Here is a 9495-nt window from a genome sequence, read left to right as displayed (position 1 = left end):
ATGTCGTTTTAAGTTATCTAGCAACTACAGTTTAAACATAGAAACAGGTGGTGTTAATTTTAATAACATGTTTTATTTTACCCAATATCTAAAATATCATTTAAGCAAATAAGCAATATACAAAATACTAATCAAGTACTTTACATTCCTTTATACTAAGTCTTCAGAACTGGGTTTGTATTATACACTCACAGGACATCTCACTTTGGACTTGGACTGTTTTCAAGGGCTCAACAGCCACATGTGGCTACTGTCTTCATGATATCAGACAGTAAGAGGATCACAATAGTGAGGGGGTAACTGTGCCTTCACAATCAGGACCAATGTTTATCTTTCTCTCTTCTGCTTTCATTATTCCAATTACAGGCATAGCTCATTTTATTGCACATCCCTTACTTTGTACATGTTGTTTTCTACAAACTGAAGGTCTGTGGCAACCTGTGTGGAGCAAGTCTAATTGGCATCATTTTCCAACAGCATCTCACAATATTTTTGGTAATTCTCACAATATTTCAAACTTTTCTATTATTCTATTTGTTACAGTGATCTGTGATCAAGATCATTGATGTTACCATACAATTCTTTGAGACCACCATGAACCATATAAAGCTGCAAACTGGGATGTACAGGGAAGGTGAGGGAGCAGGAGGATCCTAGGCTCACATCATCCCAAGGTACACCTGGATAACACCCACATCAGTGTAAATGACCCACAAAATGACCCAAACACAAGCAGAACAGATTCTCCACAGCAAAATGTGAAGAGGCTACATCAAAGACAGCAGGAAGGACAGGAAGGGTAGAGATGCAGCCAGGAGACAAATGGACCAGCAGGACTATCTGCACAAGGATGGGATACAATGGGAACAAAGAGGGAGGAGTAGACCCCTCACAGGTACCCCCGTCACAGGGCACTGGGAAGATGAACACCCAAAACATTTGGCTTTGAACACCAAAGGGGCCTAACATCATGCATTCTTACAATCAGCTGGGCTTAACACCTGAAACTTTACAAATCAGTAGGCAAGGCTCTATGAGACCCAGAGGGCCTTAAAGAGACTAGAACAAACAACCCCACCAAGATACAGGATAGATGCAGCAGTCTGAAAAAAACCTGAGGTTTAAGGAAGGGAGATTTGTTTACTAATCTAAGAACATGTGCTAGAAGGGCAGAATCTTTAGGAGACTACTCCAGGAACAAAGGAGCTAGTGGGCACCATTTCCCTCCCCTACCCCAGCCTAGAAAAATGGACACCTGTGGAAACCAGCTCCATATCAACACTCTCCACCTAACATGTTAACAGCAGGCCCCACCTCTGCATTCTCCTGAGGACACATCCCCTCCAGCCAGGCCTTGGCTGCAGGTCACCTCCCACAGCATACCTGAATAATCAGCACCATGCCCTCCACCTCCATGCTCGCCTGCAGGCTTGCCCCGCTTTAGCCATGCTTTAAGTTTTCAAAACTTGATCCAGGCGCCCTCCCAAAACAGATCTGTGCAGACTTTGCTAACACTGTGCACCCTGCCCCCAGGTTCTCCTATGGACCTGCCACCTCTACTATGCCCTTGGCTAAAGCGCAATCAAAGTGGTGCCACGAGACTGGCATTGTGCGAACAGCCCTGACAGGGGCTAGCATCTCTCCAAAATGACTCTTGCCTGGAGAAGAGTGGAAGATAGATACACACAACAGTCCAACTTTGGCCCAAGGAGTGGGCTGGGGAAAACATCTGGTCTGACTGCAAGCCACACCCACCAATGAAAATTCCTCAGACAAGGATACAGGAAGATCACCCTTCAGTGCTACTGCAGCTCTGGCCAATGCCTCGTCTGACTCAACTCAACCCCAAGGCAGCCCCAGACTGGCCCACTAACAACACAGGGATAAAACCCTGCCCACAACAGGCAAAGAGAACTATCACTAGAGGCTAAAGTGGCTCAGCCATAATGGTAGGTTACATGTGAACACACATGTGAAACACACCTGAAGTGCCAGATTCTAGTGAACAGGGAACGACGTCCTGCAAAGCTCTCCAAAACCTCTTCAGAAGACCACTAGTTACCTAGCAGGTAAGGAGCTGGGAGAGGGAGAGGGAGCTGACTTACCTAACATACACCGACAGACACAGAGTTAGACAAAATGCGGAGACAGAGGAAAATGTCCAAAGGACAGGACAGGACAAAATCACAGCAAGAGAAATAAATGAAATGGAGATAAGTAACATGCCTGATAAAGAATTTAAAGTAATGGTCAAAAAGATACCACTGGACTTGAGAAAAGAGTGAAAAGCATCTGTGAGACCCTCAACAAAGAGACAGAAAACATAAAAAGAACAAATCAGAGATGAACTCAATGACTGAAATTTAAAACACACTGGATGGGATAAACAGAAAACTACAGAAGCAGAAGAACAGATCAGTTACCTAGAGGACAGGGTAATGGAAACCAACAAAGCTGAACAGGAGACAGAAAAGATAATAATGAAAAATGAAAACAGACTTAGGGAACTCAGTGATGCCATCAAATGTAGTAACATTTGCATTATGGGGATACCAGAAGGAGAAGAGATAGAAGAGGGAAGAAAATGTATTTGCAGAAATAATAGCTCAAAATATCCCAAATCTGGGAAAGGAAACAAAAATCTATATCAACCCAAAGAGTTTCACACCAAGACACATGGTAATTAAAAAGGCAAAAAGTAGCAATAAAGAGAGAATTTTAAAAGCAACAAGAGAAAAAAAAGAAAAAAGAAAAGAGTTACATACAAGAGAAACCCCATAAGGCTATGAGCTGATTTTTCAGCATTAATTTGTAGCCAGAAGAAGGGTGGATATATTCAAAGTGCTGGAAGAAAAAAAAAAGTGCAGCCAAGAATATGCTATCCAGTAAGGCTATCATTCAGAATACAAAGAGAAATAAAGAGTTTCCCAAACAAAACAAAGGAATTCATTACACTAAACCAGCTCTAAAAGAAATATTAAAAGGGGCTCTTTGAGTGGAAAGGAAAAACCTTTCATTCACTTTAGCAGTAAGAAAAGTAGGAAGCACAAAGCAGTAAAACTAAGCCTATCTATAAAAATCAGTCAAGGGAGTCACAAAATAAAAGGTATGATTCCATATACCTAAACATGATGGGGAGAGAAGTAAGGAATGGGTTCAAACTTAAGTGACCATCAACTTAATATAGACTGCTATATACATAAGATGTTATACACAAACCTAATGGTAACCACAAATCAAAAAGCAGTAACAGATATGCAAAAAATAGAGCGAAATCCAAGTCTTCACTAAAGAAAGCCAGCAAACTATGAAAGAAGAGAGCAAGGGTAGGGACAGAAAAAATTTACAAAAAAGAACCATGAAACAAGTTTAAAAACTGGCAATAAGTACATACCTATTAATAATTACTGTCAGTGTAATGGACTAAACATTCCAAAAGCCAAAGGTGACAGAATGGATAAAAAAGAAAGACCCATCTACATGTTGCCTAAAAGAGATTCATGTCAGACCTAAAGACACATGAAGACTGTAAGTGAAGGGATGGAAAAGCATTTATTATCCAAATGGAAGTGAAAAGAGCACCAGGGTAGCAAAATTTATATCTGACAAAATAGACTTTCAGGGGTGCCTGGGTGGCTCAGTAGGTTAAGCCTCTGCCTTCAGCTCAGGTCATGATCTCAGGGTCCTGGGATCGAGCCCTGCATCGGGCTCTCAGCTCAGCAGGGAGCCTGCTTCCCCTTCTTTCTCTGCTTGTCTCCTGCTTACTTGTGATCTCTCTGTCAAATAAATAAATAAAATATTTAAAAAAAAACAGACTTTCAAACAAACACCATAACAAGAGACAAAGAAAGACACTACATATCATGGAAGGAGCAATCCAACAATTGTAAGTACCCCAATACATAAATCAGCCAGTATCAAACATAAACTGATAGTAATACAGTAATAGTGGGGGGCTTAAACACCCCATTTACATCAATGGATCAATCATCCAGACAGAAACTCAGTAAGAAATCACTGGCTTTGAATGACACATTGAACAAGAAGGATCTAACAGAGATAATCCTAACATTTCATCCTAAAACAACAAAATACACATGCTTTTCAAGTATGCATGGAACATTCTCCAGAATAGGTCTCATGTTAGGCCACAAATCCAGTCTCGACAAACTCCAAAAGACTGAAGTCATACCATGCATCTTTTCTGACTATGATATTATGAAACTACAAATCTACCATATGAAAAAAATCTGGAAAGAATACAAATACATGGAGGTTAAATAACATGCTACTAAAGAACGAGTGGGTCAGCCAACACATCAAAAACAAAAATTTTAAAAATACATGGACATCTTTTAGTCTCCAGCTGCTTGAAGCTTGGCCGCCATCGTGAATGACACAGTAACTATCTGGACCAGGAAGTTCATGACCAACTGACTACTTCAGCACAAACAAATGGTTATTGATGTCCTTCATCCCGGAAAGGCAACAGTACCTAAGACAGAAATTCGGGAAAAACTAGCCAAAATGTACAAGACCACACCAGATATCATATTTGGATTTGGATTCAGAACCCATTTTGGTGGTGGCAAGACAACTGGCTTTGGTATGATTTATGATTCCTTGGATTATGCAAAGAAAAATGAACCCAAACATAGACTTGCAGACATGGTCTGTATGAAAAGAAAAAGACCTCAACAAAACAGCAAAAAGAACGCAAGAACTGAATGAAGAAAGTCAGGGGGACTGCAAAAGCCAATGTTGGTGCAGGCAAAAAGGGAGCTGGAGATTGGACAACAGAAGGAGTAAAGATGCTGCAGTGGTTTTATCTGTGGTGATTGTGCAGATTTTTCATGAGAGGATTAATAAACTAAGAATGTTAAAAAAATACATGGACAAATTATTATGAAAACATAACAGCCCAAAACCTTTGTGATGCAGCAAAAGCTATTCTAAGAGGGAAGTTTATAGCAATAGGGGTTTACCTGAAAAAGCAAGAAAAATCTCAACATAAACTTACACCTAAAGGAGCTATAAGAAGAAGAACAAAACCCAAGCCAGTAGAAGGAAGGAAATAATGAAGATGAGACCAGAAATAAATGAGATAGGAAAAAAAAATGAACAGACCAATGAAACCAGGAGACGGTTTCCTGAAAAGATCAACAAAATTGATAAAAATTTCAGCCAGACTCATTACCAAAAAAAAGAGAGACAAATAGAGGACTCAAACAAAATCAGAAAGGAAAGAGAAATAACAACCTACATCATAACCTACATCTCTAATAAGAGAATATTATGAAAAATTATATACCAACAAATTGGACATCCTGGATAAAATGGATAAATTCCTACAAACATATAACTTCCCAGTGCATCAGAATGAAACAGAAAATCTTAACAGACCAATTGCCAGCATTGGAATTCAATTAGTAATCAAAAAACTTTCAACAAACAGAAGTCCAGGACTTAATGGCTTCACAGGTGAATTCTAACATTTAAAGAAGTTAATACTTATTCTTCTCATACTATTCTAAAAATAGAAGAACACTTTCAAATTCATTCCAAGTATCCATCAATAGATGAACAGACAAGGAAGAAGTGGAATACATACATACACACACACACACACACACACACACACACACACACAATGGAATATTACTCAGCCATAAAAAAGAATGAAATATTGCCATTTGCAACATGCACAGAGCCAGAGAGTATTATTCTGAGTGAAATAAATCAGTCAGAGAAAGACAAATACCATATGATTTAATTCACATGTGAAACTTATTTAAAAAAAAAAAAAAAGAGGAGTACCCTGGGAGGCTCAGTCAGTTAGGTGCCTGCCTTCATCTCAGGTCATGATCCCAGGGTCCTGGGATTGAGCCCCACATGGTGCTCCCTGCTCCAGGGGAGCCTGCTTCCCCCTTTCCCTGTTTCCTTCCTCCCAGCCCCCCACTCATTCTCACTCTCTCACATGTTCTCTCTCAAATAAAATCTTAAAAAAAAAAAAAATGAACAAGGGGGGAAAAAGAGAGAAACCAAAACAGAGACCTTAACTATAGAAAAAAAGATGGTCACCAGAGGGGAGTTGGGTGGGAGGGATGGGTGAAATAGGTGAAGGGGATTAAGAGTGCACTTATCTTGATGAGCACTGAGTTAAGTATAGAATTTTGGAATCACCATATTATACACCTGAAACTAATATAACACTGTAGGTTAACTGTACTGGAGTTAAAATGAAAAAATAAAGCTTTATACTTAATAGATAAATGCTACGTATGTCCTGAGTACTCCACCAATCAGCTATTTCCCAATCTCTCTCTCCCTCTTCTCAGGCCTCCCAATTCTCTGATACGCAATATTGAAATTGGGCCAATTAACAACCCCTACAATGGACTCTAATCCTTCAAGTTAAAATAACCAAGTCTCTCACTTTAAATCAAAAGCTAGAAATGATTAAGCTTCATGAAGAGTGCATGTGGAAAGCTGAGACAGGTTGAAAACTAGGTCTCTCATACCAGTTAGCCAAGTTCTGAAGGCAAAAGAAAAGTTCTTGAAGGACCTGAATATTGCTATTCCAGTGAGCACACAAATTATAAGAAAATGAAATAGGCTTATTGCTAACATGAAGGAAGTTCTAGTGGTCTGGATAGAAAATGGAACCAACCACATTTCCTTAAACCAGAGCCTAATCAGAACGTGGCCCTAACACTCCGAAATTCTATGAAAGCTGAGGGAGGTGGAAAAAGCTGCAGAAGAAAAGTTTGAAGCTGGCAGACGTGGGTTCATGAGGTTTATGGAAACAAGTCATCTCTATAACATTAAAGCACAAGATGAAGTATCAAGTGCTAATGTAGAAGCTACAGCAAATTATCCAGAAAATCTAGCTAAGATAATTTAATACAAGTACCTATGCTAATCAACAGATTTTTGATGTAGATAAAACAGCCTTATGTTGGAAGATATTATCTAGGATTTTCATAGCTAGAGAGGATAAGTCAGTGCCTGAAATCAAAGCTTCAAAGGACAGGCTGATTTTCTTAGGGCTAATGCAGCTGGTGAATTTAGGTTGAAGCCAATTCTCATTTACCATTCCAAAAATCCTAAATCCCTTAATAATCAGAAAATCTACTCTGCTTTTGCTGTGAAACAGCAAAGTCTGGATGACAGCACATCTGGTTTACTAAGTGTTTTAAAGCCCACTGTTGAGACTCACTTCTCAGAAAAAAAAAAAATCCTTTCAAAATATTACTGCTCATTAGCAATGTACCTGGTCACCCAAGAGCACTGATAGAGATGGATAATGAGATTAATGTCATTTTTCATGGCTGCTGACCCAACAACATTCATTCTGTAGCCTGTGAATCAAGGAGTAATTTCAACTTTCAAGCCTTATTATTTAAGAAATACATTTTTTTAAGGTTGTAGTTGCCATAGATAGTGATTCTTCTGATGGATCTGGGAAAAGTAAATTGAAAACCTGGAAAGGGCTTATCATTAGAGTCGCCATTAAGAGCATTTGTGATTCATGGGAAAAGGTCAAAATATCAACTTAGATAAGAGTTTGGAAGAAGTTGACTCCAACCTTCAGGGATGACTTTGGGGGTTCTAGACCGCAGTGGAAGAAGCACCTGCAGATGTTGTGGAAATAGTAGAAGAATTAGAGTCAGAAGTGAAGTCTGAAGGTAGGACTGAATTACTGCACTCTTGTGATAAAACTTGAACAGATGAGGAGTTGCTTCCTACAGATGAGCAAAGAAAGTAGTTTCTTGAAATGGAATCTACTCCTGATGGGGATACAGCAAAGACGGTTGAATTGGCAACAAAAAATTTAGAATATTACATAAACTTAGTTGATAAAGCAGTGCCAGGTTTCGAGAGGATTGACTAATTTGAATGAAGTTCTATGGAGGGTAAAATGCTATCAAACAGCAGCACATAATACAGAGAAATCATTTGCAAAAGGAAGGCCCAGTTAATGCAGCAAACTTCATTATTGCCATGTTTTAAGAAACTGCTACAGCCACCCCAGCCTTCAGCAACCATCATCCTGATCTGTGGCCATCAGAACTATGGCAGGACCCTACACCAGCAAAAAGATGATGATTCACTGAAAGCTCAGGTGATAGTTACCATTTTTTAGCAATAGAGTACTTTCAGTAGAGTACTTTCAACCAAGTATTTTGTTTTTTTTAGATATAGTGTTATTTCAGACTTAATAAACTACAGTGTAAATGTAACTTTTATATGCACTGGGAAACCAAAAAATTCATTTGACTTGCTTTGTTGCAGTATTTGCTTTACTGCAAATGGTCTGGAAATAAACATGGAATATCTACCTCTGAGGTGTGTCTATAGTTGTTTCAATAAGTGGGTCTGGCCTTGCACATGATAATGGATGTTTCCCATCTGGCAGACCCATGTTACTGAGTCAGGTCTGGCCTCCCTTCCCCACTTGAGACTGGGAAGACAGACTGGGAATTTGGGGAAAAGGTGAAGAGTTGGAAGCCTCACTGAAATCTCCCTCCTGGAACCATGTTCTCCAAAGCAATTTTTACCATAGTGTGGTAGACAAAGTGATACTTAATAAAAATTGTGCTTTGTTTTCCACTGGGCTCTTTTTTCTTCAAGTTGATTCTCCCAGCAGGGAGTAGAGAGTGAAGAAGCAATAAATGTGACAGATTCAAGCACCAAAACCCCATCTGCAAGACCAAACAGATTTCTGACTTACAATACACGTGATTTGGCAGGAAGATAGGTCGAAAGAATAATCCACCCTGCGTGTTGACTCAAGTGACCCAGGGGGGTCCTCTGAGATAGGCCATAGAGAAGGAAGAAGCAGAGAAAGCTCAGACAGAAAGTAGGATCCATGGGGTTTGAAGTTATGAGTGAAGGAACAGCCCTAAGGTGAGGAGAACCTGAGTACAGGGAAAGGCCATCATAACCTCTGAAGGATAAGCCACTGAAAAGAAAGCAGCAGCAGAACCACAGGAAAAAGGGTGGCTGCTGTTTCTGGACAGCATTCCCAGTCTGCAGGAGGACTGCCTGCAGCACCTTTTCTGGTTCACAGAATGGCTGGCATGAGAGCTACACATCCGTTCCCATGCCAGAGGCAAAGGGCAATAGTAAGAGCTGAGCAGTAATGGTAGAAGTATGCCGAGAAGGGGAATCAAGAGGTTTGGCTACCACAAGTTGAGGACTCACCAGGCCTTGTTTTGTTTTTCAGATATGTTTCAAATGTTAATACAAAATAAAGGAAAAGCCAAAAGTGGTTTTAAGATTCTAGTTTGAATTTTCATGCTTCAGTTTCTACCTCCACCCTCTATCACGATCACAAATGAATGGATGCAAAATGTGCCAACACAGTGTTGCTCTTTGCTGGAGCAAAAGAGAATAATGTGCTAGGGAATCTAGGAGTCCTAGTTTGTACAAGTGCGCAGCAAAAGTCTTTTTAAAATCTATACCCAGTTCATTTTAGTGTTTGCATTAAAA

At 39.7% G+C, this 9495-nt stretch overlaps 1 pseudogene; it reads left to right on the top strand.

Moving 5' to 3' along the window:
* The first annotated feature begins 594 nt into the window (after positions 1–594).
* On the top strand, positions 595–4888 carry LOC116855576 (annotated as a pseudogene).
* Positions 4889–9495: the final 4607 nt, after the last annotated feature.

Source organism: Lontra canadensis, unplaced genomic scaffold (genome assembly GCF_010015895.1).
Source record: "Lontra canadensis isolate GAN:19392208 unplaced genomic scaffold, GSC_riverotter_1.0 scaffold104, whole genome shotgun sequence".
In the NCBI taxonomy this organism is placed as follows: domain Eukaryota; kingdom Metazoa; phylum Chordata; class Mammalia; order Carnivora; family Mustelidae; genus Lontra; species Lontra canadensis.
This window is presented reverse-complemented; position numbering and strand designations above follow the sequence as displayed.